The sequence below is a fragment of the Hesperophylax consimilis genome, chromosome 21, assembly GCF_061612785.1.
Source record: "Hesperophylax consimilis isolate HC1 chromosome 21, BYU_Hcon_1.0, whole genome shotgun sequence".
NCBI lineage: Eukaryota > Metazoa > Arthropoda > Insecta > Trichoptera > Limnephilidae > Hesperophylax > Hesperophylax consimilis.
In genome coordinates, this window is record NC_142856.1 from 23,496,406 (window position 1) to 23,507,897 (window position 11,492).

Consider the following 11,492-nt stretch of genomic DNA (forward strand, 5'->3'; position numbering starts at 1 on the left):
TAATGCCAGTAGCCAAAATAACAAATGGTAATATTTTTATAGTCTGAGAATGACAAATTCTTTTAATCTCATTTCTTAAATCTGTGTATTTTCTTATTTTTCCAGAAACAGATTTTTGAATATTATATGAATTTGGAATAGCGACATCAATGATATAAGTTATTTTTTTTTAAATTTTGTCATGTAAAACTATATCGGGTCTATTATGACTAATCGTTCAGTCTGTTAGTATAGTTTTATCATAAAATATTTTATAAAATTCATTTTCTTAAAAATATATATTAATTTGATTTTTTTATTGTACCATGTATGTTTTTGATTTTTTTTTGAACAGATATTTTGTTTCTTCTTTGCAGCTATTTTTATATTATTATAATATAGTTAATAATATATGTGTAATACCTGAAAAACAAAAATAAACATTTGTTACTTCTACTTTCTTTAAAATAATTTATAATCCCGGGAAAATTCTAGCACCGTAATCCCAGTGCTGAATAAAATTCTCGGGATTGAAAACCATAGTCCCAACTGCACTTAACCGTCTATAGCCATCTTCCACTCTAATATAATACACAGGGTGTCAAGAGACGTACCTGACTCACTTTAACCAGTGGTTGCTTGCAGTGTTTTGAGTAAAATATGTAATTTAAATTTTGGTCTCCGGTGACATTTTCTTTGTTGTATTTTTCATCGAAATATTGCTTGTCATGATGGAGGACTTAGCCAGCGGAGGAATTGAACTGATGATAATTAATTTTAATGTGTTATGTTTGATGTGATGTTAAGAATTTATGAACAAATTTTGAACCTTCAGTGACTTTGTAGTGCTTCGCTTTAACTGACTTTTCTTTCAAGAGTGCTACGCATTTCTCACCGCATCGGTGATTTTAATTATTCACTATTCTTTAATGCGAAGTATCCAATATTTAATAATATCTCATAATCCACGGTAGAAAATCCCACAACGGTGGCAAGCTACATAATTTGACCGCATAATGAATAATGTCAACGGATGACTGCGCAGAAAATTACACTCCTCGAGTTTCCATCAAGTGCTTCCATTAACTTCCATTAGTTCCCGCCGCAGTTCTGCAGTTGGTTCCAATTCACGACACAATGTCGCCGTTCGGGGAAAAACCCCATTCAATGACCTAAATCACGAACTCAAAATAATCGGACCTTACTTAAAAATATAATATTTACATGATTTTACTGCCTACTTAAAACTACTACAGGTAAACTAGCATATTTAGAGGAACGCAGGCACGATATGTATCATTCAAAACATTAATTTGTATTTGAAGCCAAAACATTGAATAATTTTTGATTTTTATTATTAATGATAAACTAATGTTTATGATACAAGTTTTTTTGCGTAGCACAAAGGATAATGTATTATTTTAAAGCAGTAATTATAAGCCTGAAACACCTATATGGAATGGTAGAGCACCTGACAGGCAATCAGAAGGTTGCGAAAATCAACGGTAAGTTTCTAAAGAATTACATACACATTAAACAAGTTTAAATTGTCGAAATTGTTTATAATTTCTACCATAGCTTTCTTACCCATTGTGTAAGGTTTTCCGGCATTTTTTTCCGATTCCAAAAACCTTATAAGAGGGTTTCACAGCAATTGTGTTTTAATGGATTCCATATTACGTCGTCGAAGGCTAATAACCAAATTATTCTTTTTCGCCCTTTTAGGGGAAGGATCGAGGTCTAAGAACATGTACAAGTGTTTATTCAGTCGATATAGGAGCAAGCTGCGCAAAGCTGAGGTACTGTTTTCATCAAATCAGATTTAAATATCAAGCCCTAAGGTTCTTTTCGAAATAGTGTGATCTTTGAAGATGCTGTGTGGTAGGAATTTCGAGGAATGAAAGGAGTAAACTTACATATTTTTAAAAACATTATTATATCTATTTAACAAATCAAAAACAATAAAATGACAGGAATAATCTACAAAAGGTACCAGAAGCTTATTATCAATTCATTTCTTGGTCGACAAAGACTGAAATTTGAATATACGTATATATATATATATATTTAACCGCTAGCATCCATCAGGCTAGATGCAGCCTCACATTCCGAAACGTTTTCTTATAATAACGCCTTGTCTTCGCATCCACCAGAGAGGTTTAGTATTCCTAACACCCACCTATAATAACACTATGCACAGGCCGTGTCAGGGACATTAAACCATGATAAGTCAAATAAATTGATAAGTAAGGGACCTAAAGTTTCCAACTTTAGACGACATATCTACATGTATATCTACGAGTATGTAAATACAATAGACTATTGTTTCTCACCACCCCTAGTGCACCCACCCCTAGGGTCAAATATAGAGGTTCGCAATCTGTTAAAAAGTCACGTGTACGAAAATACTTTTTATGAAATAACGAATTTCAAGTTATAATCAATTGTCATATACATATCTACTTCCTTATAAACGAATAAATAAAGACGCGTTCATTAATTAATTAATGCGATAGTTTTAGTTTGTTTTTCATATAAAAATGTTTCCTATTGACATTTGAAAAACGCGTAAAGTAAAATATTTTCGGGTGAAGATAATATTGTGAAGATTATATCTAAATCTTGAGACAAAAATTCAAGTTGTAGTGTTTTGTCAGCTGATATTTCAATTAGTTGGTTGATTAGAGTCGTTCACTTTCAACACATTTTTTCACAATTATTGTAAAACTTTGAAAGATTTTAAAATATGCCAAGTAAAGTGCACAAACTTCTGGAGGTGATTCTACGTGATAGTAAAAGTAAAAAAAAACGTTTTTCAAAATTCCAACAATTTATGGTAGTTTTTCAGGTGAGGAAGTTGAATTGTTCGTATAGAAAAAGTAATATTCTGCAATGGAGAATATGTTTGTATGGATAAAAAAACAGTTATTTATCTTTTTTACTTCTACCAACATGTAAAATCACTTTCCTAAGATAGCGCACATTACCCCCCGGACTGTAATGGGGTTCTGAAGGTTTTAAACTTTATTCTTTTTTGATTTTAAGGGGAGGTTGGTTGCGAGTTGTGCACTAAAAAGTTTGGGAATGTAGATGGTTTCAAAGTTTATGGGATTAACGACCTAGCATCAAAAACATATTATTTGCATTAAATTATTGATTTAGGTTTTTGAAAATTGATAAGCAAGTTTTTAGTTCTCAAGCATTCATATTTTTGCGCTCTCTGAATAAAAATCTATTCACTCATCATGATGTTTTGCTAAGCAAATGGAAAATAAATAATTATTAAAAGTATTAATTGAATCTTTCACATACATAAAAAAATGATAACATTCATTTTTTTATGTGTACACAGACATCAATGCTAACGCCATCTACAGAAATTATGCCTAAGTTATTCATTACGTTGTTCAAAGTAACCGGGGGGTTTCAATAATGGAGAACGAGTACGCTAGTAAGTAAATGCACTAAAAGGTTTGGATCCTTGCTATTATTTCTAATTACCTTTGCTAGATGGCGCTAACCGTCATTTTTTTTCAAAAACTTCGATTTGTTTTTATGTATGACAATAATTAATTATCTGTTTAAGTGATTCACTAAAAGGTTGCTATTATTTCTAATTACATTCGCTAGATGGCGCTAACCGTCATTTTTTTCAAAAACTTCGATTTGTTTTTATGTATGACAATTATTATTAACTATCTGTTCAGGTGATATTTAATATTTTTACTTTAAAACTTTATTAAAATATTCATTCTAATAACGGCATTGTACTTAGGGGACACTCACAACGAAAGGAAAATCTCTAGTAGAAAACCTCAAGTAGGTATATACTTTAACACTTCTTTTTCTAAAAATTGTACAACCTTTTCCACCCCTATGATCTACGCACGTAGCTCGTAACATTATCCACGTACATTTAGTTAGATATTTTATTTATTTAATTTAGTTTGACCACGCATTCCATTTGTTTGTTTTTATTATTTCATCACAATCAATCATGGTTTATCTCTTGAGATGATTTTTCGCTAAAACGGCGGTATAAAGTAGTATAATATTTTTAAAATTTTCTTCTGTGAATTAAAATTTAAAAAATATATCTTTTGTCGTTGAATTGTAAAACTAACTTTTGATGAAAATTGAGGATATTGGAAATTTTGAAATATTTTTTTCAATTCTAAATTTGAAAACTTGAAATTAAAAGAGATGTTATAATGATATAAAAACTGTTTTATTCTAAATGAACCCTTCTTTACTCTATTCTGTTTAATCCCTCGGGTCTAGACAAAATACAGACATGTTGGTTAGAAATCAGGTTTATATGTCTGACCGTAATCAACGCCTGGCGCGAGTAAAATTTTGGCGCCCCTTTGCACAACCAGTTAGGTGATCACTGTAGTAAATAATATTCGGATGGTTTGTATTTTTGTGTAGCGCCGTTTTTATGAAAAATAATCAAAAGGCGATGTATTAGGACTGTTAGGTGTTAGGTATTTTCAGCGCCATAGGATCCCGGCAGTTGTAAAATAGATACGCTTTGGATACGCCCGAGAGTGTTCAACTAGGGTGACCGGATAAATCATCACATCTTTAAAAAGTTATATTAAGTCATGGAAAGTGATGAAACAAAAACTTTACTAACTGGGTTAAGTAGGTTAGGTTAGGTTAGGTTAAGTTTAAATTATTTATTTTTTCATCGTTTCTAATGACTTTATATCACTTTTTAAAAGTGTGTTGAATTGTCACTGTGTTGAGTTATCATGGAACCTTCAACTAGGCACCTTGGTAGTATTTGTAAAAGATTACAGCAGTACCTACCTACCTATTTTCTTTTACCAAATCCTTATAATCTCTTGAACTTGAATGAAATTAAAAACTTAATCCAACATCCCCTAATTAGAAATAAGTCTAAACTTTATTTTAGTAAAATCTACTAATTAATTTTAAATCCAGAAAAATAGTAAAATTGTTTTAGAAGCATACTAGAGATTAATGATTTTTTTTTAAAATTAATTTAAATACCTATTTGTATTTCGATTTTGTTTACGTGAATGAATTAATGGAAATTTTGTAAGTGGAAATTAACACTTTTACCGACATCCTATCGAGCTGAAACTCAGCAAATGGACTCGTTGTCGATCACAATGAATTCTTTTGGTGGCAGTCACGCATAAACACGTGGACGTATATGCATTTCTCTGAAATTACAGAAGATAATAGACGAAATAATAGTCAGTCCTAACTCCTAACCAAGAGGGTTTTGGTTCAGTTGTTAGCGCGGTTGACTTCATTCAAAATATAGGATTTTCCAATAAGAGGTGTTATTTTGAATAGCCCGCTATTTCGGTAGATGTTACTTTTGAAGCTGTCATTTTTTAACATTTGACAAGTAAAAACTACGTCATTATAAATAATGGAACAATACACGCTTCAACAACTCATTAAAATTATTAAAATTCACTTGAGTGAATCGAATGCAAATCATCTTGAGTGATGAGGCCCATTTCCACCTCGGTGGCTTCGTCAACAAGCAAAATTGTCGCATCTGGGGCTCAGAAAACCCAAGAGTAATTGTTGAAAAGCCTCTCTATCCTCAACGTGTGACTGTTTGGTGTGATTTATGGTCCGGCGGAGTCATTGGACCTTACTTTTTTTGAAAATGAGACTGGAGCAACAGTTACGGTGAATGGATTGCGAAATCGAGAGATGATTAATGATTTTTTGTAGCCGGAATTGGTTGTATTGATCTGGACAACGTTTACTTTCAACAAGACGGCGCCACGTGCCACACAAGCAACAAAACTATTGATCTTTTACGATTGAATATCAAAATAACACCTTTTATTGGAAAACCCTGTACAACAAAAAAAAGAGATATTTTAAAAGTTCACAGCAGATAAGACCCAGTCCCTGGGGAAGAATGTTCAATCCTCAGTCGAACCAAAAAAAAGATATAAATATATATTATTTTTGTTTGCAGTCTATTTAAAAATAGAAGGCAAAACCTTGGTTTTTATGTTAACCTCTTTGGTGTTGCCACAATAAAGACCTAAATTTATTGGACTGGAAAGATTAGATACCTTAAATGTTTAAAATCTAGGTCAACACCGTAAAGTTATCCGAAAGTTTCTATTTTCTTTTTCCGTGGGATTTTCACTGACTTTTAGAAGCAATTATTTATTTACTTCTGCTTGGGGGAGGCACTAGTCCGACAGGGGGTGAGTGATATTTTTTGCTATGTTTTATTTAGTTCGCCTACAAACTAATCTATGTATCAAATGCATAGATAAAATTTTTTTCTGAGAAAGCGGTCTTATAATAATACATTTAAGGTCGATGTGGTGAAGTGTGATTGTAAGAATTAGAGTTTTATTCGGGTCAATTTTTGAGGGTTCGATTGCCACGCAGTGCAAAAAAAAGTTAATATTTTTTTCCTAAATTAGGTGTGGGTGTTGTAGAATCGATTTTTGTAGATCTGAAAGAAGGCTTACCTGCTAAGGATTTTCTACATTAACGTGCATTAAAGGTAAATATGTACATTACCTTTTTAAGCTGTCATACCCTTAAATTAAATATACCATTCCTGAGAAAAACTCCAGTTATATCCAATGTTGTCCCAAATCCTGTATCTAAATTTCGCTAATAAACAATTAGTGAATGTTAATTAAGCGTTAATCTCAAGTGACCTATCAGGTAAGTATTACAATGTTTAATATCTCCATATATAGTTAGTAATAACATAGATCATTGTAGAAATGTATTATATATTTGTACAGCGCCCTTGAGGTGATTTTGCACAAAAACGGCGCTATACAAATCATCCAAATATTATTATTATTATTAATGTGTATTAAAGAAAATATGTACATTAATGTGCATTAAAGACAAATATGTACATTAATGTGCATTAAAGACAAATATGTACATTAACGTGCATTAAAGACAAATATGTACATTAACGTGCATTAAAGATAAATGTGTACATTAATGTGCATTAAAGACAAATATGTACATTAACGTGCATTAAAGACAAAAATGTACATTAACGTGCATTAAAGACAAATATGTACATTAATGTGCATTAAAGAATTTTTTAAAAATTAGATAACTTAATTTCTCGATTTTTTCAAATGCCGAAGGTAAATAAATTTTTATTCCATGATTAATTTATCTCGCTACTGTAGCAGAATTCAGTATTGAAATTATATAAAATGTTTGGTTTCTATTTACTTAGCAACAATCAATGTAACCTTTCTTGATCCGACGACCTTTTTTTCTCTTTTCTCCTGAACTCTTAAAATTATGGGTACAAATAACTTCTAGACGTAAACAACATTATTTGATCTTTCAAAAAAAAATTAGGTAAATATTTTTCTCCTAACCTTGAACTTAAATCGAATAAAGGTAAGTGTTTTGCGAAAAATCAAATAATAGTCTTGAATTGAAAATATTAAATTATGGTAATAAATTAGGTTTTTGTGTAACGAAAAACTTTGTAAACCTCCGTTCTTAAATAACGAAAATCACTTACTAACTAGCCCCATTTCTAAGCAGGGGCAGGCAGAGAAAACGTATTTGCAAAAACAAGATTTTCGTGGCATGTACGACTTGCTTTATCCACACTTATACATACTATTCTTCTATTCTAACTCTCGATTCGAATTGTATTACTCGTTGTAGTTTTATGTTTTTTTTACTAACACTTTTGAAATCTTCTATAATATCAGCCTCCATTAAATCTTAGCTATATTTATCGCATTGCATTTCCGTCTAGGTTATAAAAATAATTTAATTCCGTTGAATAAATTGTTGTTTTAGTATCAGAACATTCGCTACACGATCCACTGAACAATATTTCATTGGAAATTGCTCCAATCAACTAGCGCCATGTTCCAGGGCTTCAATCCTCGACGAAGTCATTCCACTCGAGCAACGAGTGACTTTTGACGTTTGGCGTATGTAAGTATGTACCTTCGACGATACTCAAGAATAAGAACGTCGACCAATGTATGTACTTTCGACGCCGATTACGAGCGGCCTGGATTGGAGAATCGATACCCTGGACTGAAGCACGGCAGAGCATTTGAAACGCATTTTGTAAATATATATTTTATGTTTTTCGAAGAAAACTTCTTCTAACTGCTTTTTACTTTGTGCTGGCATTATTTATTTTTTATTAAAACACAAATGACTTTGTTTACATCACTTTATTTTGACACAAAATCTCAACATGTTTCATGAACCAAGTTCACTTCATCAGGAGCACAAGTATACTAAAGTTATAATTAAAATTAGGTCTAGAAAGATGAGATAGAAGGAGCGGGGAGGGGTAAGAGTGGGGGAGGGTTATTCAAAGTAGGAATTAAAATGTCACTAGACGGGAAAGACCGGGTAAGTGGGAAAATATTTAAAATGGAGCTTATAATTTTTTTTTGTTTATTAATAATATCTGCTTTCATATTCACGTGTTTTCTTATTTCTAAAATTTCAAAATTATTGATTTGAGATACCTTGTAACCAGAATGTAATATTTAAAAACCTGAATCAATATCGAAAGTATGATCGTTATTTAATAAATGATCCGAATAAATGATGAGTGAAATAAAGTGATCTAAACAAAGTTATTTGTGTTTTATTAAAAAAAAAAAAAAATATGTCACTTTAGAACGGGTTGTTTTACGACATGTTCCTGTAATCTGTTGATTGGTTTTCTGAATTTTGTGTTTCCTCTCTCCAACTAACTGGGTCTCTTTATTTCGTTACAAATAACATCCACGCGATATTTCCAAAGATGACATTATTTTTGTAAGTACTGTTTTTAAAAATTACAGCCCTACAAAACAAAAATAATAACAAAATGTATTTTTAAAAAGCTGGGGGAAAAATATGTACTTTAGTTTGTATGAGCAGCGAGATGAACAACATTTGTGACTGAATATCATGTTATTCAGTTAACTCTGAAAAATGTCAATGAATTCTATTATTCGGGTCTCATCATTTTAATAATTATATATGTTGACAGCGCAATACAAAAGCAGGCATATTATTTTTCAGGCTAAGACTAAGCTGAGAAAAAATGCCTTCTGCATTAAGAAGATAGAATTTAATTTTAGACATTGAGTCACGGTCTTCTATGTATGGTAAAACTTGCAATCCGGACGCCTTTCCTGGATTCCAGAAAAGGAGGTAATTAAAACACATGAGGCATTCGAGATGAGGGCTATAAGAAAAATGCATTAAATAGAAGGGATTCTTTCACATCAAATAGCCAACTTTGGACACGTGCAAAGGTGTGACGAATATTAGTTGGGAAGATCTGTGGAAGAAGATCACCAGGAAGATATCTTGGAAACTGGAAGTTGGCACCATTCCACATTCAACGCATTCCACATTCAACGCATTCCACATTCAACGTGCTTGCACGAAGCAATAATTGAAACAAGTTGGAACGTGCTGCAAACAACAGATATTGCAGGTACAGGTATATCGAGATACGTTTTAATCATGACGTGTCCATTTGTACATATTATTTTTTTTTTTAAACTTTGTTCATTACGCTCAACCAAGGTCATTCTAAAGCCAGCGTGCATCTTTACTAATCACCACATTTGTAAATTGATAAAATGCGGTTTAACCATACAGCACGCCCCGCTTTTGGATCGCAATTTAAATGTTGTTGACCAGTTATAAAGCTTTGCCCTTTTATAGAACCAACACCTTCTGAGAATGCATTTCAATTTGGGAGGCGGGTTTGGGTACCGCCGCCCCAGGAACCATTTTTGGGATAACCATGTCGGTTATAACCAGTGGTGTTTATAACTGACAAGTGGTTTACTACGATGGGTCACATAGCAGGGGTGGCCGGGGTTCGGGGTGAATTCGTTTGCCCGCCTGCTACGTAGTGGGTCGGATCGGCAGATACAGGTTGAGGGAGACCTTATGACCTCTCCAGCCGGACTCTCTCAACCCTCCGCATTGCACCGCAGGGGAGGTGTTGATTCATTGGTCCGTCACTCCTGGATACATTGTTCTTTTCCAGATTTCTACCCACCCCTCATACCTTTTTTCTTCGCATAACTTCCTCTCTTTCCCTTCCCTAAAAATACCACCCACACAGCATCCACAATGCATGGTTTAGAACTGCAGTGGTACGCCACTACTTGATTCGAACGGCATTATAGAAGTTTCGGCTTTTTCCAAACAAGCTTCTTGAACGTTCTTTTATTCTTTTTAATTTTGTTTTGGCAATATCTACATAGCAACCAAAATGTTCGAGAAGCTTCTTCACCTTATAAAAGCAACAGCATGAAGGATCTCGTCAGTCATCAGTCAGCCGTCAGTTTACAAGTCTCGCAAGTGTTAAGCCGCGCACCTTTGCGCGAAGGAAAATATTCCCGGCTCCGCCGGTTTTCAACTATGGACTCCATCGGGACATCATTATAGCGCCTTGGCCCCGGCCGCCGTCCCTGGCCAGCGCTACAACGTATTACAGCGCCCTGGTTCCAGCGCCTCTTACCAGCGCTTTATACACGCACCATGACCACCACGAGGACACGCAGCATCCTCACTGGTCTACGCAGCTCCCGCTCAACCGCCTACAAGGTCCACCGCACCTTCGCCCTTCCCGTCAGCACTGGAGTACTGATTGCCAAGATCACCAGTGCCTGACAGTCAACGAGTCCGGTCACCAGCGCTTGGCGTTGACTTACTGACCCGCGCTTGACCAGCCATCACAGCCTGCATCCGGAGAATACTACATCTATCCTACGTCATCTTTTCATCACGGCAAACTGACTCAATACACACTGTGACCTTCACGACACGTCTTTCATTTCGTGCCTCTCGCAAGATCCCCAAAGAACGTTATTATTAACACCACGGACAATGAGAGGAATATCCTTCAACCAAATATAAATCTCGTTCATCCATGAAAATGTTAAGAATAAATTTACCAACACCACGGATAATGAGAGGAATATCCTTCTACCAACATAAATCTCGTTAATCCATGATAATGTTAAGAAAAAAATTATCTTCTCAGTAATGAAAAAGAAAAATTTGCACAGACGTCAAGATCATAGTGATAATAATTTGCAGTAGCGTAATTGGAAGTAAACGCAAATATGTGAACAAAATAGGCAGACGGCATTAGCGTAATAAAATACCTATACATATATGTACCATGGGTAACTATTTTTACCATATGTAGTATACTCGTACATTCGTCCCTCCACTGTCTATTCCATGCCACACAGCCATTCAACATTTTGTGTGATGTTATTTTTAATACAACAGTTTCATTTCGAAAGGTGTCATTTATTTTAGATTTTTGCAGGTTCCCACCGCCATGGCAGACGTCTGCTTCCGGCTATTGACTTTGAGAATCTTAAATCATACAAAAACACATTAAGTTTTACTTTTCATCCGAAAGTTTGCAAAAATAGAAAAATAAGTCGATTTCTTTAGCTATTTCAGTACTTCATCGTGAATTCGTCTAATGGATTTCACTTCAACGG